The sequence below is a fragment of the Leucoraja erinacea genome, chromosome 37 (genome assembly GCF_028641065.1).
Source record: "Leucoraja erinacea ecotype New England chromosome 37, Leri_hhj_1, whole genome shotgun sequence".
NCBI classification, from domain to species: Eukaryota; Metazoa; Chordata; class Chondrichthyes; order Rajiformes; family Rajidae; genus Leucoraja; species Leucoraja erinaceus.
In genome coordinates, this window is record NC_073413.1 from 1,521,913 (window position 1) to 1,546,009 (window position 24,097).

The following is a 24,097-nucleotide window of genomic DNA, read 5'->3' on the forward strand; positions in this document are numbered from 1 at the left end:
ATTCTTAAGGGGTTGGACAGGCTAGATGCAGGAAGATTGTTTCCGATGTTGGGGAAGTCCAGGACAAGGGGTCACAGCTTAAGGATAAGGGGGAAATCCTTTAAAACCGAGATGAGGAGAACTTTTTTCACACAGAGAGTGGTGAATCTCTGGAACTCTCTGCCACTGAGGGTAGTTGAGGCCAGTTCATTGGCTATATTTAAGAGGGAGTTAGATGTGGCCCTTGTGGCCAAGGGGATCAGAGGGTATGGAGAAAAGGCAGGTACGGGATACTGAGTTGGATGATCAGCCATGATCATATTAAATGGCGGTGCAGGCTCGAAGGGCCGAATGGCCTACTCCTGCACCTAATTTCTATGTTTCTATGTAACACGTGTCGATGTCGGGGCAGAGGAACCACTGTGTTGTAAGGTCAAGTTTTTCACTGCAATTGCATTCATTGCTCATCAAATACTAAGTAGGTTCAATGTCAGAGATACTCGGGGGAAAAAATAGTTCCTCAAACAAAGTGTGGTTGTGTTTCATTAGATGAAAAGAAAACGCCCTATGGCTATTCTTGGCATCAGGATCCTGCTTGTTTATCTGCAGTCTAAATGTGATGGATGTGATAATGGGAATCCCGCCCATTTCCTGCTGACAGCCACAGACATAGCCTGCCCGTGGTAACCTCAATAACGTTGCAGCCAAAGATCCTCTAGCAAGCAAGATAGATCACTCGATCAACAAGACGAAGTACGGTCATGGGCAGATCCATGGGTCATTTCCGGCCCCATTTCCGTAACCGGCTTCGGTCTCCGCACCAAAGATCCAATAGGATACTAGTGCGGAGACGGAAGCCGGTTACGGAAACATCCTCGTAAAAATAAAAGTTATTTGGGGAAAATCTAATTTTCAGAATTTTAATTTATTAACACAAACTGTTCCCCCGCAACATTGATTACACTGGGAGTCGGGTCGGGTCGGGTTACGGAAGGGATGGAAGATTGCAACCGTCACGTGGTCCACCCTGTTTCGACTAATGCAATCAACTCGACGTGCACAAACGGAAGATCAAATAGAACAAGTTGTCCAACAACTTTAGGCTGTGCACGCCGCACGAAAGAAGAAGGGTTACTGAAATGGATGCTAAAAAGGCCCACGTTCCACTCCGTTGCGTACTACACGTCAGCCCATTGCATTTAGAAGGAGTGGTCTATCTTGCTCCGCTATAGGATCTTTGATTGCAGTGGCTTCAACATCCTCTTGTCACAGACCTCGTCCACAACATGAGGAATCCTAGAATGACAGATTGGTCCTGAGCGACTATCTACCTCATTGGAGACCCTTTGATCGGCTAGCTTTGCAGGTTTTACCGTGCACTAAAACATTATTCACATTATTCCCTTTCTCGTGTATGTGTGCACTGTGGATGGCTCGATTGTAATCATCTAGTGTGGGCAAGTTGGGCTGAAGGGCCTGTTACCACACTGACTAAATATGGAACGAGGTAGTTGAAGCAAGTACTAGCAGAATTTTGTTCATTTCAATGGGATCATGCCTCCAAAACCTAAGGAGCACACCCAGTCTGTTTAATTTGTTGGGGGCGTCATCCATTTGGGTACCAATCCATCCCTTGTGCAAAGTACCTCTTCCTTGTGTCCGGAGAGCAGACCTGTACTCAACAGTCTGGTTGCAGATTCACCAGGATCCCATGTAATGGCAGTAGGACTTGCACTCAGATTCATATAGGTTTGGTGCACTATTGCCACATCGTGAGGAATAGGAGAAGAATTAGGCCATTCGGCCCATCAAGTCTACTCTGCTGTTCAATCATGGCTGATCTATCTCTCCCTCCTTAAAGGGCCTGTCCCACTTTCAGGACCTGATGCATGATCTTTTCCCTTGACATACTCGCAGCATGGTCGTCACGAGGTCGTAGGTAGGTCGTAGCAGGTCGTGATGCTAGTCGTAGGTACTCGTGGCATCAAGTAGGTCGGGGCGTTTTTCAACATGATGAAAAATGTCCACGAGTAAAAAAGGTCGTGAATTAGGTCGTGAAAGTGGGACAGGGCCTTAACCCCATTCACCTGCCTTCTCCCCATAACCCCTGACACCCGTACTCATCAAGAATCTATCTCTGCCTGAAAAAATATCCACCGACTTGGCCTCCACAGCCTTCTGTGGCAAAGAATTCCACAGATTCACCACCCCCTGACGTGTACCGAGACACAGTGAAAAACTTTGTTATACATGTTGTCTGAGTAAATCATGACAGACATGAGTACATCAGGCACCGCAAAAGAGAAAATAGAGAACCACAGGACATAGGTTTACGGTGAAGGGGGGTGGGAGGAAAGATTTAATGGGAACCTGAGCAGCAACTTTTTCACACAATGGGTTGTGGGTGCATGGAACCAGCTGCCAGATGAGGTAGTTGAGGCTGGGACTATCCCAACATCACAATCTTGTACAATTCAATAAGATCGTGTCTCCTAAACCTAAGAAGGAGTGAGCAGAGTGCAGAATACAGTGTGACCAGTATAGAGATGGTGCTGATAGTAGAATCTCGGCATCATTTGTTGCCTCTTCACGCCTGCCCTTGTGTGCCATCACCTTGAACGGCTGCAGTCCTGGTGAAGGCGTGCCAGCAAGTCCCAGGATTCAGAGCCAGCGGTGAGATATTGAAGACTTTGCGCGGCACAGTGGCGCAGCGGTAGAGATGCTGCCTTACTTGCGCCAGAGACCCAGCTTGGAGGGATGAAAGGTACTGAGATAATGGCCTGTCCCACTTTCACGACCTAATCCATGACCTGTGCCGAGTTTGCCCTTGACTCATACTCGCAGCAAGGTCGTCACGAGGTCGTAGCAGGTCGTGATGCTAGTCGTAGGTACTCGTGGCATCAAGTGGGTCGGGGCGTTTTTTTCTAGCCTGATGAAAAATGTCCACGAGTAAAAAAAGTCGTGAAAGTTGGACAGGTCCTATAGGGATGGTATTTGGGCAAATTTACACAAAATGACACAAATTTACACAGACTGATAGGGGCCAGGATAGCACTACCTGGGATGGTGGTGGAGGCAGATACGATCATGGCATATAAGAGGCTTTTGTATGGGTGCATGGAAGTGCAGGGAATGGTGGGATATGGATCATGTATAGACACCCTTATTACAGGTACTGTCTGTGCAGAGGTGCAGACTTCTAAGATTGCAGTGGGTCACCCCTGCTGTATGTACGTTGTCCCTGTGACCACGTGAGTGTTCTCTGGATGCTCCAGTTTCCTCCCATGCTTCAAAGACGTACAGGTTTGTCAATTAATTGGCCTGTAAATTGTCCCTATTGTGTCGGATAGGACTAGTCTACGGGTGATTGATAGTCAGCATGGACCTGGTGGGCCAAAGGGCCTGTTTCCACACTACATCAATAAACTAAACTCTAAAGTTGCTGCCTTACAGCGAATGCAATGCCGGGTTCGATCCTGACTACGAGTGCTGTCTGTACGGAGTTTGTACGTTCTCCCTGTGTGTTTTCTCCGAGATCTTCGGTTTCCTCCCACACTCCAAAGACGTACAGGTCTGTAGGTTAATTGGCTTGGTAAAGGTAAAAATTGTCCCTCGTGGGTGTAGGATCGTGCTAATGTGCGGGGATCGCTGGTTGGCACGGACATGGTGGGCCGAAGGGCCTGTTTCCGCGTTGTATCTCTAAACTAAACTAAACTAAAAGAAGGCAGAACGTGGTGAATCTATGGAATTCTCTCCCCCAGAGGGCTGGGAAGGCTAAATCACTGGAGAGGTATTTAATGAGGAAGTAGAAACATTCTTGAAATAACAGAGAATTGAGGGCTATGAGGAACTGGCACAGATGAGGCCTGGGGCAGATCAGCCACCAACACATTGAATAGTGGTGCAGGCTTGAGGGGTTAAGCGGTTTACTACAGTTTTCAATGGTTCTTTATCACATGTACAGACGTACTATGAAATTCTTTTTTTGCTTTCAGTGAGGTATGTTCTTATGAAGGACAATAGACAATAGGTGCAAGATATTACTAGATTCTAGATTTACTAGAATGTTGCCTGGGTTTCAGCAACTAAGTTACAGAGAAAGGTTGAACAAGTTAGGGCTTTATTCTTTGGAGCGCAGAAGGTTAAGGGGGGACTTGATAGAGGTTTTTAAAATGATGAGAGGGATAGACAGAGTTGACGTGGAAAAGCTTTTCCCACTGAGAGTAGGGAAGATTCAAACAAGGGGACATGACATGAGAATTAAGGGACTGAAGTTTAGGGGTAACATGAGGGGGAACATCTTTACTCAGAGAGTGGTAGCTGTGTGGAATGAGCTTCCAGTGAAGGTGGTGGAGGCAGGTTTGTTTTTATCATTTAAAAATAAATTGGATAGTTATATGGATTGGAAGGGAATGGAGGGTTATGGTCTGAGCGCAGGTATATGGGACTAGGGGAGATTATGTGTTCGGCACGGACTAGAAGGGTCGAGATGGCCTGTTTCCGTGCTGTAATTGTTATATGGTTATATGGCGGCGCGCACAGTCGCAGCGGCTCGAAGCTCTCCCTTTTCGGTGCTTTTTTTGTGTGTTTTTTGTTTGTATGTCTGTTTGACAATGTTACGTTTTGTCGTGCGAATCTCACCTTCAGCCGACAGGATCTTCTGATTATCGGATTACAGTGTAAACAGGCAGTTGTGTGTGTTTTTCTGCCTTCACGCAACATACCGGAGGAGATAGCCAGGACACCGGGCTCTCCGCGGATTGTTGTCGGCCCCAGCAAACGGCGGGGACGGAGGAGGCACAGGAAGCAAAAGCGTGGTCGCCGGTCCGCTAGACTAAGGCAACAACCGCTAAACACCGCTACCCAGCATCATTCTCAACAAACCATCCATCACCAACCACTAAGACTACAGGTCCAGCATAAATTCATCACGGACAACGCCTGATAATAACAGAGACGTGGCTACACGCACTTGTACCGGACGGAATTGAATAGCAGGACGCAACTGGGATAGAAAGACTCCGGTCGCCGCAAACAGGGAGCTCTTCGACCCCCGCCCGAGTGGCATCGCGGACTCTGCGAGCGTTGCATTCTGCTCTAACACCAAGACCGGTGTGGACTTGTGTGGCTTTAATACAATCGCACTCGTACCGGACGGAGCCATTGAGCTAGCAGGCTGCACAGATAAGTTTTTTTTTCGCTAACAGCAATGGATAGAAACAAAGATGTAATTATGTTGGTCTGGGGGGTAATGCATGGCTACGTTTGGACCTCAACAATGACAATTAAATTGTATTGTATTGTATTGTATTGTATTGATTATGCATCTACGTTCACAACAACTGGTGCACAAATACCACAATCATAGACAGACACTGTTCTGCTGATTTGGAGTACCTGATAGTTAGATGCAGGCCTTTCTACCTTCCACGTGAGTTTACCGCGGTCATAGTTACAGCTGTCTATATCCCACCGGATGCTAATGCTAGCATAGCCCTAGGCTACCTCCATAGCGCTATCAGCAAACAAGAGAACACCTACCCCAAAGCAGCCCATATCACAGCTGGTGATTTCAATCATGCAGACTTAAAATCAGTTCTCCCCAAGTTTGAACAACACATCAAATGTACAACCAGGGGAGAAAATACATTAGACAAGGCCTACTCAAACATCAAGAAGGGGTTTAGAGCCACACCACTACCACACTTAGAAACATAGAAACATAGAAATTAGGTGCAGGAGTAGGCCATTCGGCCCTTCGAGCCTGCACCGCCATTCAATATGATCATGGCTGATCATCCAACTCAGTATCCCGTACCTGCCTTCTCTCCATACCCTCTGATCCCCTTAGCCACAAGGGCCACATCTAACTCCCTCTTAAATATAGCCAATGAACTGGCCTCGACTACCCTCTGTGGCAGAGAGTTCCAGAGATTCACCACTCTCTGTGTGAAAAAAGTTCTTCTCATCTCGTTTTTTAAGGATTTCCCCCTTATCCTTAAGCTGTGACCCCTTGTTCTGGACTTCCCCAACATCGGGAGCAATCTTCCTGCATCTAGCCTGTCCAACCCCTTAAGAATTTTGTAAGTTTCTATAAGATCCCCTCTCAATCTCCTAAATTCTAGAGAGTATAAACCAAGTCTATCCAGTCTTTCTTCACAAGACAGTCCTGACATCCCAGGAATCAGTCTGGTGAACCTTCTCTGCACTTCCTCTATGGCAATAATGTCCTTCCTCAGATTTGGCAACCAAAACTGTACACAATACTCCAGATGTGGTCTCACCAAGACCCTGTACAACTGCAGTAGAACCTCCCTGCTCCTATACTCAAATCCTTCCACTTAGGCCAGTCAGATCATCTATCCATTCACTTAGCACCAGCATACACCCCCCTCAGGAGAAAAGCTCAACCCACCACCAGGACTGTTAAAACTTGGCCTGAAGGAGCTTCCTCACAGCTACAGGACTGCTTTGAAAGGACAAACTGGGACATTTTTGAAAAATCAGGACTTGGAGGAGTACACATCCACGGTACTCTTTTACATCCAGAACTGTGTTGACAACGTCACCGTCGACAAACTCATCCGGGTGTACCCCAACCAGAAGCCGTGGATGACAAAGGAGGTCCAAATTCTCCTCAAGGACTGCAACACCGCCTTCAGGTCTGGCCCTGGTGCTAGAACCAACCTGAAGAAAGGCATCAGGGATGCCAAAGCGGCCCACAAGAGGAAGATAGAGGACCACTTTAACAACAACGATCCACGGCGGGTGTGGCAGGGCATCCAGCACATCACCAACTACAAGCCCAGCAACAGCACGACGGCCGACGGCGACGCCTCACTGGCAGAGGAGCTGAACTGCTTCTTTGCTCGCTTCGAGGCAGAACCAGAAGAGCTCGTCACCATTCTCCCACCAGCCCCTAACAACAACAACTACACCCTCACTGTGCAGGAGCATGAAGTGAGGCGGGTGCTCAGGGCGGTGAACCCGAGGAAGGCTGCCGGCCCGGATGGCGTGACAGGAAGGGTTCTGAAGGAATGTGCAGACCAGCTCTCCGAGGTCTTCACGAAAATCTTCAACCTGTCCCTGTCCAAATCCATCATCCCACCGTGCCTGAAGTCTGCCACAATCATCCCACTACCAAAAAAGCCTGTTATCAGCGGCCTTAACGACTACCGACCGGTCGCTCTCACACCAGTCATCATGAAGAGTTTCGAGAGGCTGGTCCAGCAGCACATCAAAGCCAGCCTCCCGCCCACCTTCGATCCACACCAGTTTGCCTACAGAGCAAATAGGTCCACTGAGGATGCCATCGCCACTGCTCTTCACACTGCACTGACCCACCTCGAACACCAGGGGAGCTATGTGAGGATGCTTTTCATTGACTTTAGCTCCGCTTTCAATACTGTCATCCCCAGCAGACTGGTCACCAAACTCATGGATTTAGGACTCTCCCAACCCATCTGCCTCTGGATCAAGGAGTTTCTGTCTAACCGCCCCCAGGCCGTCAGACTGGGCCACCACCTCTCCACCCCCATCACACTCAGCACCGGTTCCCCACAGGGCTGTGTGTTGAGCCCCCTCCTCTACGCCCTCTATACCCACGATTGTGCCCCCGCCCACTCCACCAACACCATCGTCAAGTTTGCGGACAACACGACTGTGGTTGGACGTATATCAGGAGGAGATGAGACAGCCTACAGGGAGGAAGTACAAAGACTGGCAGCGTGGTGTTCAGACAACAACCTCATCCTAAACACCACAAAAACAAAGGAAATTACCATAGACTTCCGTAAGAACAGTGCAGCCCCCAAACCCCTATTCATCAATGGGGACTGTGTGGAAAGGGTCTCAGACTTCAGATTCCTGGGCACACAAATTACGGAGGATCTCTCCTGGACTACAAACACCACCACAGCAGTCAAGAAGGCCCAGCAGCGACTCTACTTTCTGAGGATCCTCAGGAAAAACAACCTGGAGGAGAAGCTGCTGGTGTCCTTCTACCGCTGCTCCATCGAGAGTGTGCTGGCGTACTGTATAACCACATGGTATGCCAGCTGCTCTGCAGCGGACAGGAGAGCCCTTCAAAGGGTCATCAACACCGCACAAAACATCACTGGCTGCCCACTGCCTTCCCCGAAGGACATCTTCAGCTCTCGCTGCCTTGGCAGGGCAGCCAACATCCTAAAGGACCCTTCCCACCCTGGACACAACCTGTTCCACCTGCTGCCCTCTGGCAGACGGTACAGGTCTTTCAAAACTCGCACAAACAGACTCAGAGACAGCTTCTACCCCATAGCCATACGTGAACTTAACAATGCAAAATAAGAAATAACACTCACATTCAACTGAATGGTTCTACCTCAGCTGCTATTGTTATTTATCTGTAATTTCTTTTTAATATGTATATATTTTTACCTTTTCTTATATATTTAAAATTGCTCTTGTGAATCGCTCCGTGGGATTGACTTTTACATTTCGTTGTACCATGTGCAATGACAATAAAGAAATTCATTCATTCAAGTCCAGGCCATTCGGCCCCTCAATCCAGCACTGCCATTCAATGTGATCATGGCTGATCATCTCCCATTCCTGCCTTTTCCACATATCCCCTGACTCTGCTATATTCAAGCCCTATCTAGCTCTCTCTTGAAAGTATCCAGAGAACCTACTTCCACTGCCCTCTGAGGCAGAGAATTCCACACTCACCACTCTCTGTGTGAAAAAGTGTTTCCTCACCTCCGTTCCAAATGGCTTACCCCTTATTCGTAAACTGTGGCTCCTGGTTCTGGACTCCCCCAACATTGGGAACATGCTTCCTGCCTCTAGCATGTCCAAACCCTTAATAATCTTATATATTTCAATAGGGTCTCCTCTCATCGTTCTAAACTCCAGAGTATGCAAGCCCAGCCGCTCCATTCTATCAACATTTGACAGTGCCACCATCCCGGGAATGAACCTGGTGAACCTTTGCTGTACTCCCTAAATAGCAAGAATGTCCTTCCTCAAATTTGAGAACCTTAGCTGCACACAATAAGGAAGTAAGTAAGTAAGGACACGCGATGTAGGGATCTTGGTCGTGTCTCAACTGTTCCTTTTCTCTGGAGATGCTGCCTCACCCACTCAGTTTCTCCAGCAATTTTGTCTACCTTCGATTTTTCCAGCATCTTGCTTAAACAGTTATTTCATATCCGATCCTTCCCCCCCCCCCCCCCCCTCCCCTGCTGTGCCTTGTTGATGGTAGAAAGGTCAGGATACTGGGTCTCTGACCGCTTCAGACTGTGGCCTGCGATGACCCTAGGTTTTAGATTCAGATTCAGATTCAGATTCAATTTTAATTGTCATTGTCAGTGTACAGTACAGAGAGAACGAAATGCATTTAGCATCTCCCTGGAAGAGCGACATAGCAAACGATTTGAATAAATAATAATAAGTGTCCGGGGGGGGGTGGTGATTGAGTGTTGAGTAGAGTGACAGCCGCCGGGAAGATGGTGATCCATTTTATGGTGATCCATTGCAAACTTAAATCTCATTCGGTATATTGAGGACATAACAATCCTGCAGCTAGATTAAGAGCCTGTGTAATCCTGGTTGTCTTCAAACATTATTGAGAATAAGCATCAATTGTTTAGTTATGACATGGGTGAATGCAGGGCAGTGTCAGGGCGCAGGTAGTAATGTAAGGCCGGTTGCTGTTTACTCATTCGAACCTGACTTTCCTGCCTGGAATCGTCACCGTGCTCTGCCCAACTAATCTATGGGATGGCTGTTCCAGTGTAGGCACCAGTGCACAGATATTACGTCCGATTAGTTTATTGTCACGTGTACTGAGGTACACTGAAAAACCTTTGTAAAAGCTGGGCGTCATGTGCCCAGGGATGGGTGGGGGGGTGAGGTGGAGGGGTGGGTGGGGTGGGGTGGGGTGGGGTTGGTGGGGTGGAGGGGAGGGTGGGGGGGGGGGGGGTGGAGTTGGAGGGGTGGAGGGGGGGGTGGGGTGGAGTTGGAGGGGTGGGGGGGCGGGGTTTGGAGGGGGGGGGGGGGGGGGGTGGGATGGGGGGGAATAGGATGGGGGGGAATAGTGGGGTGGGGTGAGGAGGAATAGTGAGGGGGGGGAGGAATTGGGGGGTGGGGGGGGGGGGGGGGCGGGGGGTGAGGTGGGGGGTGAGGACAATAGTGGGGTGGGGGAGAATAGTGAGGCGGGGAGAATAATGGGGTGGGGGGGGGGGGACTGGGAGCAAGAATAGACCAGGATAAATCTGGGGTCGGCAACAGATGACATCAGGCAGGGTGGTTCCAATAGGCCAATTATTGGCCTGGGACAGTGTGGTCCCAAGGGGGATACATCGTTACGAACTGTGGAACTGATTAACAGACGTTTAGCGGAGGGAGAGGGGAGAGGGGAGGGAGAGGAGTGTTTGTATAAGCTACCTAAAGTTAGAGAATTCAACATTCACACCATTGAATCATACGCTACCCAAGTGAGGTATGAGGTGTCGTGTCTCAAACTTGCGTGGTGCATCAATCTGGCAATGGAGGAGGCCCAGGATCAGAAGGTCAGTGTGGGAATGGGGAGTTGAATGATTAGCAACCCAGAGATCCAGTGGGCCTGGTGGGACCATGCGTGTGTGTTCAGCAAAATGGCTGCCGAGTCTACGCTTGGTCTCGCCGGTGTGCAGGAGCCCACATCAGGAACACCTGATGCAGTAGATGCGGTTGGTCTTGTCGATGAATCTTTGTCTTGTCTCAGTTCCCTGCATGGAGTCGGCGGAGGAGGTTTAGGGGCAGGTGTTGTGTACCCTGCGGTTGTACCCAGGGAGGCCGTGGTTTTGGGTGGGAGGGAACGAGTGAACCGACGGGTGCGGTCTCCGCGGAACGCTGAAAGGGGTGGAGACGGGAAGATTAGTGGTGGGGGCCACGTTGGGCAGGTGTCGGAGGATGATGTGTTGGATGCCGAGGCTGGTGGGGTGAATCCTGGACAGAAGGTTGGATGTCAATGTGTGGGCAGGAGTGAAGTCAGGGCAGTGGAAAGTGACCAAGGCGAGCTCTGACGAGGGGTAGAGGGAGATGGGGGTCGGAAAATTCAGAGCGGGAGCCAGGGGAGACTGGTGGCTGAATTGAATGAGAGGGGGAGGTGACTGGTCTCAATTTTTGAACAAAGAAGTCCTCCAGTCGCCACTACTGGAGCTAGGTCACAGTTATTTTTACTTTCTAGTGTGATCCTGTGTGAGTGACCAGCTTTGGCTGAGGACTAGATCAATAGTGCTCTGTACTGTTGGGCCTGATATGGTGATGAATGGTTAGACTGGCCACCACCACCAAATGTTTAAGTTTGCTTTTCTTTGGATGAAGGAGCTGATATAGTGGGTGGGGGGGGGGGGGGGGGGGGGGGGGGGGGGAGGGGGGGGGAGGGGGGGCACTTGGGCAAATGGCACAAAAGGAAGCTCGGTTTGTTACTAACACCTATGAGAGAGAAGCGAGTGTCACCAAACTTCTGAATTCTCTGGGGTGGAACCCTCTCCAAGACACACGTGAAACTCACCGTTTGACCTGTTTTTACAAAACGTTAAATGGTCAGCTCCACATAGACTACAAGACCTACACCAAACCCAAACCAATTAGGAACAGACGAGGTCATTCGATCCAATTTGTGATCCCAGCTACAAAGACAGATGTGTACAGCAATTCGTTCTTCCCCCGCACAATTAAAGCATGGAATCATCTCCACCCAACTATAGTTACCCAACCAGATGCAACTAAATTTAAAGTAGCTCGTTCTTCCCAATAACCCTTTCTGGCTTAAGCCCTCCCTCCACCACCTCCAGTTTAAATTCCAGTTGGAATATTTTGGAGGGCCATGAAACCAAGAATCAAGAAGCAAGAAAGTGGCAGGGGCCTGGAACGCACTTCCCCGGGATGGTGGTGGAGGCAGATACGATATGTGGCATTTAAGAGGCTTTTGGATGGGTGCATGGAAGTGAAGGGACTGTCGGGGTATGGACCTTAAACATGGCTACTGTCCATACGGAGTTTGTACATTCCCCCTGTGACCGTGTGGGTTTTCTCCGGGTGCTCCGGTTTCCTCCCACACTACAAAGACGTACGGGTTTGTAGGTTAGTCGGCTTTGGTAAAATTGTCCCGAGTAGTGCTATTGTATGGGGTGATCACGGGTCGGTGTGGATTCAGTCGACCAAAGGGCCCATTTCTGCCGTTTATGTCGGAATGAATGTCATTGATTGAATGGCGGAGTACACTGGATGGGCCGAATGGCCTAATTCTGCTTACAGCCAATGAGCTTGTGAAGGCAGAGAAGTATCAGCAATGAATCATCAAGACTGGAGAGTCAAGGTGAGATGAGTTTAACTGTAGTTTATCATGTTCGGAGCAAACACTGTGAGCCTGAGGAACCCATTCTTGTGGTGTACAGTTCTATGATCTTTATGAGAATAAGATATTTAATTTAAACGGGGTCTACAATATCAAATCATGATGTGAGGTTGTGACTGATTTGAGGCAGAACTGCAGAAACATCGAGCCAAAGGCTGGGCAGTGACTGACGTCTCATTCCCAATGGAAAACCTTGACCCAACAAGTGAGCAGAACTGAGATCGGCCGATGAGTAACATTTGCTGCCACTTTATGCCTGAAGTCTCCTGACCTGAGCAGCCGGAATATAATGTTTAGAGTAAAAACAAGGCACGGCAGATGCTTGTTTCCAAACAAAGGCACAAGTGCTGGAGTCACTCAGAAGGTCAGACGGCATCTCGGGAGAACATGGATAGGTGAGGATTTGTGTCAGAAGAAGGGTCCCGTCCCGAATTGTCGCCTATCCATCCATGTTCTCCAGGGATGCTGCCTGACCCACTGAGTTACACCAGCACTTTGTGTGGCAGAATGGATAGAGGTTTCCCACTGGCCCCCTTTACGGTCCTGATCTGTCGTAAGCAGAGTGATCACATTCAAGTTCAAGCCTTTAAAAGCCTTTCTCGGGAGACACATTGTGCATGGCATGGTGAGGCAGTCTGAGAAAGCTGAATCACAATCTCAGTGGTGGTGGTTCACAGAAGCACAAGGAACTGCAGATGCTGGAATCTTGTAAAGAACACAAAGTGCTGGAGTAACTCGGAGGGTCAGGCAGCATCCCTGGAATAGCGGGACTGTCATAGGAGGAAAGATTGAAAAGACTAGGCTTGTATTCACTGGAGTTTAGAAGGATGAGGGGGGATCTTATAGAAACATATAAAATTATAAAAGGACTGGACAAGCTAGATGCAGGAAAAATGTTCCCAATGTTGGGCGAGTCCAGAAACAGGGGCCAGTCTTAGAATAAAGGGGAGGCCATTTAAGACTGAGGTGAGAAAAAACTGTTTCACCCAGAGAGTTGTGAATTTATGGAATTCCCTGCCACAGAGAGCAGTGGAGGCCAAGTCACTGGATGGATTTAAGAGAGAGTTAGATAGAGATCTAGGGGCTAGTGGAGTCAAGGGATATGGGGAGAAGGCTGGCGTGGGTTATTGATTGGAGATGATCAGTCATGATCACAATGAATGGTGGTGCTGGCTCAAAGGGCCGAATGGCCTCCTCCTGCACCTATTTTCTATGTAACATGGATACGTGACGTTTTGGGTCGGGACTCTTCTTCAGTCTGATTGTGGCCAGGGCACGAAAGCTGGCAAAGGGCAGAGTTGGGGACGGGACTAAGCCTGAAGGGTGATATGTGTGGGAAGGAGCTGCACATGCTGGGCTACACTGAAAATAAGACAAAATACTAGAGTAACTCAGCAGGTCAGGCAGCATCCCCGGAGAAAATGGATAGGTGACGTATTGGGTCAGACACTTCTTCAGACTCCTGAAGAAGTATCTCCCATTCCTTCTATCCAGGGATGCTGTCTGATCCGCTGAGTTACCCCAGCATTATGTGTCCAAGCCTGGTAAGTGATGGGTCTGAAGAAGGGTCACGACCCGAAACGTCACCCATTCCTTCTATCCAGGGATGCTGCCTGTCCCGCCGAGTTACTCCAGCATTTTGTGTCTATCTTCGATTTAAACCAGCATCTGCCTACATTCTTTCCTACACACTCTACTCTGTGTCTGCATGGCGACACAACAAAACAAATGAAGCCAACCTCAAATATTCCAAACTCTCTGCCAGTCAATGTCAGCAACTTCGGGCCTTTTCAGCGGTTCCAGGTCCTGAACGCTCTGCCATCTGCAGTGTGGCCCAGACCATTCGCTGCCGGAACACAGCAAGGCATGAAATCATGAGAGGAATAGATCAGGTAGAGTCTCTTGCCCAAAGTAGGGGAATCGAGGACCAGAGGACATAGGTTCAAGGTGAAGGGGAAAAGATTTGATAGGAATCTGGGGGGCAACTTTTTCACACAAATGGTGGTGGAGGCACGGAACAAGCTGCCAGACGAGGTACAGTATATGAGGCCGGGACTATCCCAACATTTAAGGAACAGTTAGACAGGTACATGGATAGGGGACATGTTTGGAGGGATGTGGTCCAAACATGGGCAGGTGGGACTAGTAGTAGTTGGGACCTGTTGGCCAGTGTGGACAAGTTGGGCCGAAGGGCCTGTTTCCACACTGTGTCACTCTGACTGAGTATACACCAGCCACCATCAGACACCGCAATCATTTCCAGGTGAGTCAACACATCCATGAATTGTTTGACTCAATAACACACCTATAAATGATTATACATTTAAAACCTGAATGGGCGTCACAGACGACTTGCAACGTGCAAGTTGCAATAGAGAAAGAACGACAGATAAGGAATAGTGAAAGGCCTGGTTAGAGTGAAGCTGAGGCTTTATAAGGCCTTATAATGCTGTGTAAACCAGACAGCATTTGGAGAATTGTAAGCAGTTTTGGGAACCATATCTGAAGAAGGATGTATTGGCATTGGAGAGGGTTCAGAGGAGGTTTACGAGAATGATCCCAGGAATGATTGGATTAACACGATGAGCATTTGAAGGCCCTGGGCCTGTACTCACTGGAGTTTCATAGGATGAGGGGAGACCTCATTGAAACTTATTGAATATTGAAAGACCTGGTTAAAGTGAATGTGGAGAGAATGCTTCCACCAGTGGGATAGTCTAGGATCAGAGGCCATAGCCTCAGAATAAAAGGACGCTCTTATTGAAAAGAGATAAGGAATTTCTTTAGTCAGAGGGTGGTGAATCTGTGGAATTCATTGCCACAGACGGCTGAGGACGCCACCATTGGATATTTTTTAAGCGGAGATTGACATACTCTTGAATAAGTGTGGGTTTCTGGGTTATGGGGAGAAGGCAGGGGAATGGGGTTGAGAGGGAAAGATAGATCAGCCATGATTGAATGGCGGAGTACACTTGATGGGCCGAATGGCCTAATTCTGCTTAGAACTAATGAACTTGTGAAGGCAGAGAAGTTTCAGCAATGATTCATCAAAGACTCGAGAGTCAATTGTCATAAGGCAGAGATAGATAGATACTTGATTAGTACGGGCATCCGGGGTTATGAGGAGAAGGCAGGAGAATGGGGTTGCCACAGAAGGTAGTTGAGGCCAGTTCATTGGCTATATTTAAGAGGGAGTTAGATGTGGCCCTTGTGGCTAAAGGGATCAGGGGGTATGGAGAGAAGGCAGGGATGGGATACTGAGTTGGATGATCAGCCATGATCATATTGAATGGCGGTGCAGGCTCGAAGGGCCGAATGGCCTACTCCTGCACCTAATTTCTATGTCTATGCTTCTATGGGGTTACGAGGGAGTGATAGATCAGCCATGATTGAATGGTGGAGTGGACTTGATTTATGAACTTTCTGAAAAAGGGTCTCGACCTGAAACGTCACCCATTCCTTCTCTCCAGAGATGCTCCCTGTCCCACTGAGTAACTCCAGCATTTTGTGTTTACCATTGATTTATGAACTAATCAGCCCGTGGCCTTCTACACTCATCCAAATCATGTAAACACTGTGAGCGTCCTCGCCCCCACCTCCTCCTCTGGCTGCGCTTACTCGTACTCCTAGCACTTTGTCTCTCTCTATCATTATCAGTGCGACAAATCTCGAGAATAGTGCCTTGGGGCCATTTTTCAATGTTAAATGTGCTTATTAAATTTTAGTTGCAATTCATCCATGTACAACCTGGGGAATTAATCCATTAAATGCTAATCCAGTTATTAGAACAATGTGAGTTAAGAGATTTTCAGGAAAGCCTTCTCACTGAAAACTTGCCCCAGTGTCAGGGAGCAGGCAAGCAGGGATTACTCAACCTTGTTGGTTTACCAGTATAGTCATAGGTAAGTTACCGATTAAATGAAGCAGTGGGAAGGCTCTTTATAGTTGCATAGGGTTATTGTCCTGGGCACTTGAGCCCAAATTTGTTCTCCCAGACTCACACTTGCCCTTGCAGGGAACGATTTGAGTATTATGGCAGGTTACCTTGTGTAGATGACTTGTGCATGTACCTTTAATATAGTGACTTCACCACTACTAACCACTCCCCATATCAGAAGTATAATTGCAACCTCCCCACCCATTGATCCCTCTCTAGCTCCGGTGACAGACCACGTACAGCTAGGGCAGCAACGGTTATGTGATATCAATAAAAGTAGTAAAGACACAGTGTGTTCATGACTCCTCTTTACATTAAAGGTACATGCACATGTCATCTACATAAAGGTACATGCACGTGTCATCTACACCTTGCAATTTACAGATGTAGGCAAAGCTTTAAGGCAGAGATAGATAGATAGATTCTTGATCAGTACGGGTGTTCAGGGGTTAAGGGGAGAAGGCAGGAGAATGGGGTTAGGAGGGAGAGATAGATCAGCCGTGATTGAATAGCAGAGCAGACTTGATGGGCCGAATGGCCTAATTCTGCTTAGAACTAATGAACTTGTGAAGGCAGAGAAGTTTCAGCAATGATTCATCAAAGACTCGAGAGTCAATTGTCATAAGGCAGAGATAGATAGATACTTGATTAGTACGGGCATCCGGGGTTATGGGGAGAAGGCAGGAGAATGGGGTTGCCACAGAAGGTAGCTGAGGCCAGTTCATTGGCTATATTTAAGAGGGAGTTAGATGTGGCCCTTGTGGCTAAAGGGATCAGGGGGTATGGAGAGAAGGCAGGTACAGGATACTGAGTTGGATGATCAGCCATGATCATATTGAATGGCGGAGCAGATTTGATGGGCCAAATGGCCTAATTCTGCTACTGGAGCTGATGAGCTTCTGACCTTCAAGGGCTTGAGGCAGAGGATTCTTCAGGTAGGAGGATTAGAAAAGTAAAAGTAGGACCTATTTCACAATCATATATGGCATCTTTTTTAATGTACTGATCTGTCTTGCATGCCAATGTTCTTGTATAACGGACCAATTACGCTGGTCTTCCATACTCAGCCTGAAGAAGGGTCCCAACCCGAACCTTCACCTATTCCTTCTCTCCAGTGACTCTGCCTGTCTCGCTGAGTTACTCCAGAATTTTGTGTCTATCTTCGGTGTACACCAGCATCTGCAGTTCCTTCTATGGTTGGCCAACTTTCTCGCTCCCAAATAAGGGACAAAAAGTCAAAATTAGAGACAAATTCCCCACGGCAATTCGTTGACCGACTCGGCTGTGGCGGGGTGAATGATGAGTTGGTCCGGGTGCTGGACTGTACACAAGGCCCAGCCGGTGGGCCAGCTGAGGAGTATTGGCCCAAAGTCCGGCACCCCGTCCAACTCACGAACCGATGATCGTCCGTGAGAAGGAGGGGTGGTGGTGGTGTCGGCGGTAAGCGAAGGTCCGAAGGTCGGACAGCTGGCCGGGCTGCCGACCGACGGGGCCACGGGCGAGGCACTGCTGCTGCTGCTGCTGCTGCTGCACTCCATGGGCTGCACTACGTCGGGACGGGTGAGGCGGGGCTGGACGCAGCGCTCCGACCCGACAGTCCCCTCGACCCGAGTAGTAGTAGTCAAATACGGGACAAGGGCGGTCCCATACGGGACAAACCAATTTAGCCCAATATACGGGATGTCCCGGCTAATACGGAACAGTTGGCAACCCTAGTTCCTTCCTTTACAACTACTTGCCCAGATGGTGTTGTGCTTTAAAATGGCGGCACAGTGGCTGCCTCTCGGCGTCAGAGACCCAGGTTCGATCCTGACCTCGGGTGCTGTTGGTGTGGAGTTTGCACGTTCGGTTTCCTCCAGGTGCTCTGGTTTCCTCCCACATCCCAAAGAGGAGGTTAATTGTCCCTAGTGCGTAGGGAGTGGATGAGGAAGTGGGGTTTGTCCAGAACTAGCCTGAACGGTCGGTGTACACTTGGTGAGGCTGAAGGACCTGTTTCCATGCTGTAACCTTCAAACTCTTGCACAAAAGCCATAGCATGAAAGCGTAGAGTCATAGAGTTATACAGTATGTTAAACAGGGCCTTCGGACCAACTTGTCCCACCTGCCCGCGTTTGGCCCATATCCCTTCAAACCTGTCCTAACTGCTTCTTGATTACTAGAAATTGCTAATAAGAGTCGTAAACGGCTGGCAGGTCGGACAGCGTTGGTGCAGAGGACTAGTTGACAATTGTGGATGTCGAGTTGCCGTTTTGGGTGAGTTTTGAGTCGGGATTGTTACTTGACGCCTTGAATTTGTTTCACTGTCCACAGACACTGCCGCTCCCACTGGGCATTATCAGAGGGTTTTTGGAAAGAATTCTTATCTTGATTGAAATCAATGATATTGATCCTTGGAAAACCACTGGGAATTTGCTTGCCTCGTTGTCAGACACTGTAAGACAGGGAGATCAAAGCTGTACTAAAGTGCCCAGGACAGCAGCCCCATGCAACTGTAGAGAGCCGTCTTCTGCTGCTCACTACTTTTTCATCAAAACTGAGAGAGATCTCTGGTTTTGCCTGGTTCAGCCAGTTTACAAGACCGCCTTCATAATGCATCTCAGAATTTCATCTGTAAGATTATTTACAGAAAGGCACTGTGATGCAGCTGATAATGCCACTGCCTCACAGCAACAGGGACCTACGTTCAATCGCGACCTTGGGTGCTTTCCGTGTGGAGTTTGCATGTTCTCACTGTGTGACCGTGTGGATTTCCTCCGGTTTCCTTCCACATCCCCAACGACATGCGGTTTGTAGGTTAACTGGCTGCTGTAAATGGCCCCTAGGATAGACACACAATGCTGGAGTAACTCAGCTGGTCAGGCATCATCTCTGGAGAAAATGAATAGGTGACGTTCCGGGTTTGGACCCTTCTTCAGACTCTACAGAATGACCCCCCCCCCTCCTGGGTAGGGAGTGGATGGAGAAGTCGGATAAGGTAGAACTGTGTGAACAGGAGCCTGAAATCTGGTACACCCAGGTTCAGGAATAGCTGCTTCCCCACAGCCATCAGGCTGTTAAACTCGCCTTCAAACAAACTCTGAACTATAACAGAAGGTACACAAAAAAGCTGGAGAAATTCAGCGGGTGCAGCAGCATCTATGGAGCGAAGGAAATAGGCAACGTTTCGGCCCGAAACGTTGCCTATTTCCTTCGCTCCATAGATGCTGCTGCACCCGCTGAGTATCTCCAGCTTTTTTGTGTACCTTCGATTTTCCAGCATCTGCAGTTCCTTCTTAAATGTAACAGCCTATTGCACTTTATCTGTTTATTTATGTGTGTATATATATGGTCTATGCTATATAGACACACTGAACTGTTCTGTATTTATGCCTACAATATTCTGTTGTGCTGCAGCAAGCAAGAATTTCATTGTCCTATCTGGGACACATAATAACAATAATAATAATAATAATTTTATTTATAGAGCACTTTAAAAACAATCATAGTTGCAACAAAGTGCTGTACATCACTAATCATTGACATAATAAAAGTTAATACACACCAATAATAACAATCAAAAGAAATAGTAATGACAATAAACTCTCTTGAGTTGACTTGACTTGACTTGGCCAGCATGGACTCGGTGGGCCGAAGGGCCAGTTTCCATGCTGTATCTCTAAACTAAACTAACCATTATTCCGAAACAGATTCCAGCGTTCTCCATGATCTTTGTCCGTGAGCTTAATACAGTTCTTTAAGAGAACAGTTAAAGGTTAATAATGGTAAAGTGATTGATGCTGTGTGCATGCATTTTCAAAAAGCCTTTTGATAAATTACTACATAATAGATGTTAATACAATAAAGGCTCTTTGGAATAAAGAGGCAATAGTGGAACGAATACAAAGTTGTTGAAAGCACAAGATGAATTGCTGTGTTTGGGGCTGGAGGGAGATAGATGCACATTCCTGTTTGGCATTAAACCATTGATTTTTAAAATAAATATGAATGGTTTGGCTATATGGAGTACAACTACAGGTCCACCTGTAGTGGGCAGGTGCTATAGACCTGCACGGGAAGGTAGATGCTCCAGCCCACACGAGTCTCGGGCAGATAGAAACATAGAAATTAGGTGCAGGAGTAGGCCATTCGGCCCTTCGAGCCTGCACCGCCATTCAATATGATCATGGCTGATCATCCAACTCAGTATCCCGTACCTGCCTTCTCTCCATACCCTCTGATCCCCTTGGCCACAAGGGCCACATCTAACTCCCTCTTAAATATAGCCAATGAACTGGCCTCAACTACCCTCTGTGGCAGAGGGTTCCAGAGATTCACCACTCTCTGTGTGAAAAAAGTTCTCCTCATCTCGGTTTTAAAGGATTCCCCCCCGTTATCCTTAAGCTGTGACCCCTTGTCCTGGACTTCCCCAACATCGGGAGCAATCTTCCTGCATCTAGCCTGTCCAACCCCTTAAGAATTTTGTAAGTGGGGCTCGTCAGATGGGGCTCGTCAGCCTGGGAAGACGGTCCATTCAGGAGAGGGAAAACTCTGATTAAAACCTCCACTGCCTTGTGGCCATATCCAGTCATGGAAAAGGCTCCAGGAGTAAACGTCAAGAAAATCCGGAGTGGGAGCCCCTAAGGCAGTTTGTCGTTGTCTACAACCTCGCTCTGGCAGCTCCTGCGATGGCACTGGTGCCAAACTGTAACGGCCCTGCTGTTCCTTTGGATCGATCAGCGACGTGGAGAGGGGGGGATGTGCTGCATGGGCAACAGCCTGTCCTCCATATGACATCGATCGCCCAGGGCTTGCATCCGACCACACATCACCTGCAAACTCGGATGCATCACCCATGGTCAGTCATGACTGAGGGGAGCCTACTATAGATCCACCACCGATCTCCAGGTAGCCTTGGTTCCAGAGCCTTTCTGGATTATCCGTTTTGCTGGACAAACATAGGTCACGGCCTCTGAGAGGGGTCCAACGGTCCCGGAACGAGGGGCCGGGATATCGGCCTCAGAAGGGGGTACAGATCTGCCGGCTCCGGCCAAGCTCGAGTTCCGGAGCCCCGGCTGCAGCGGGCAGGTTCGACCCCCCGATCGGCGCGGAGATCCCAATGAGGTGGATCGATGTCGCTGCCTCACCCGGCCTTAAAGGCACATTTTCTCGGGGACCTCTCGAGGGGAATTCAAGTTCTCTCTCGTAATTTTGTCTGGATTGAAGGAGGTGCCAGATAATCAATGGCGGACCTGTAGCACATGTCGGGTGAGCAGCTCAGTAATTTAGTAAAATGAGTGAATCTTCAGGAGCGCACACACAGACCGGTGAAATAGGCAGAGCATCTCAACGTTGAAGACCGAAGCAAAGCATTTTTGGTGCAAGGTTTGGGGAGAGGCAACAGAAACCAGATGTTTGCATTTTAAGAGGATGTATCACAGAAACTAGTGTGTTGATGCAAAGAAAGCCTGAATGTAGCACACAATCTGATAAGAACCTATAAATAGAGAAACAGAAAACTGAGTCAAAGAAGTTATGCAAAACTAGTTGCTTACGTTTCATTTGGTGCCATTCTGCACCCAGTTTTGGGCAACAGTTCAGAAAACAGACAAGACTTTGGGGAAGTTCGTGAGGATTTGGTGGAATGGGTTGAGGGAGAAGCAACCCGAATCTTAAAGAAACCAGGACTGTTCTCAGATCTGGGAAGGTTAAGTGAAGATTGAAAAGGTGCGTTCAAAATCATTTTTATCGAAGTTAAAGAGCAGCTATTTACGGTGGCAGAAGGAACCTTATTAATCAGAGGATCAAGGATTAAAATTTGAAGTCCACTGCCAAATAGGCTAGTGGAAAGAAGGAACTGCAGATGCTGGAAAATCGAAGGTACACAAAAATGCTGGATAAACTCAGCAGGTGCAGCAGCATCTATGGAGCAAAGGAAATAGGCGACGTTTCGGGACGAAACCCTTCTTCAGACTGATAGGGGGTGGCGGGGAGAAGGATGGAAAAAGGAGGAGGAGGAGCCCGAGGGCTGAGGGATGGGAGGAGACAGCAAGGGCTAACAAAATTGGGAGAATTCAATGTTCACGTTTAAAGTCAACTTTATTTGTCACATACACATACAAGATGTGCAGTGAAATGAAAGTGGCAATGCCTGTGGATTGTACAAAAACTACAGAACAGAATCAGTATTTACATGTTAGAGAGAAAAAAAAATGTTAAGACACAACACAACAGCAAATTAGTCCCTGGTGAGATAAGAGTTTACAATCCTGACGGCCTGTGGGAAGAAACTCTGTCTCATCCTCTCTGTTTTCACAGCATGACAGCGGAGGCGTTTGCCTGACCGTAGCAGCTGGAACAGTCCCGTTGCTGGGGTGGTAGGGGTCCCCCATAATGTTGCTGGCTCTGGATCTGCACCTCCAGTGCATTCGGCCGAACGCACTACTCTCTGCAGAGCCTTCCTGTCCTGGGCAGAGCTGTTCCCAAACCAGATTGTGATGTTGCCGGACAAGATGCTTTCTACAGACCCAGAGTAGAAGCACCAAAGGATCCTCAGAGAGACTCTGAATTTCCTCAGCTGCCTGAGGTGGTAAAGGCACTGCCTTGCCTTACTCACCAGTGCGACGGTGTGAGTTGTCCATGTCAGATCCTCCGTGATGTGGACTCCCAGGTATTTAAAGCAACTCACCCTATCGACAGTAGTCCCATTTATCTCCAGTGGCGTGTACGTCCTCGGATGTTGTGCCCTTCTAAAGTCCACAATCAGCTCCTTAGTTTTAATGACATTCAAGAGGAGGCTGTTGTCCTGACACCAGAGTGCCAGATCGGCCACCTCCTCCCGGTAGGCCTTCTCATCGTTATCGGAGATCAGACCCACCACCACAGTGTCGTCAGCAAACTTGATGATGGAGTTGGAGCTGAACCTGAATGAACATTTCCACAACCAGCTCACACAGATTTCTCAACAGATGATATTTACCACTTCCTCGTACTAAAATTATGCCTTTCTCTTCCTCATACCAAAGTGGGCAATCTCACATTTTCTTATAACCATATAAACATATAACAATTACAGTACGAAAACAGGCCATCTCGGCCCTACAAGTCCATGCCGAACAACTTTTTTTCCCTTAGTCCCACCTGCCTGCACTCATACCATAACCCTCCATTCCCTTCTCATCCATATGCCTATCCAATTTATTTTTAAATGATACCAATGAACCTGCCTCCACCACTTCCACTGGAAGCTCATTCCACACCGCTACCACTCTCTGAGTAAAGAAGTTCCCCCTCATATTACCCCTAAACTTCTGTCCCTTAATTCTGAAGTCATGTCCTCTTGTTTGAATTTTCCCTATTCTCAAAGGGAAAAGCTTGTCCACTTCAACCCTGTCTATCCCTCTCATCATTTTAAAGACCTCTATCAAGTCCCCCCTTAACCTTCTGCGCTCCAGAGAATAAAGAACTAACTTGTTCAACCTATCTCTGTAACTTAGTTATTGAAACCCAGGCAACATTCTAGTAAATCTCCTCTGTATTCTCTCTATTTTGTTGACATCCTTCCTATAATGGGGCGACCAAAATTGTACACCATACTCCAGATTTGGTCTCACCAATGCCTTGTACAATTTTAACATTACATCCCAGCTTTTTCTTACATTGAACTCTCCTGTAACCTGAATGCCTTCCTGTGTAGCTTTTTGTGTTCTCTTCACAGCTCACTATCTCATCCACCTCTTATCTCCAGCGGGGCAGGGCAGGGCAGTGGAGCCACAGCCTCATAGCGCCAGAGACCCAGGTTCGATCTTAACCTCGAGTGC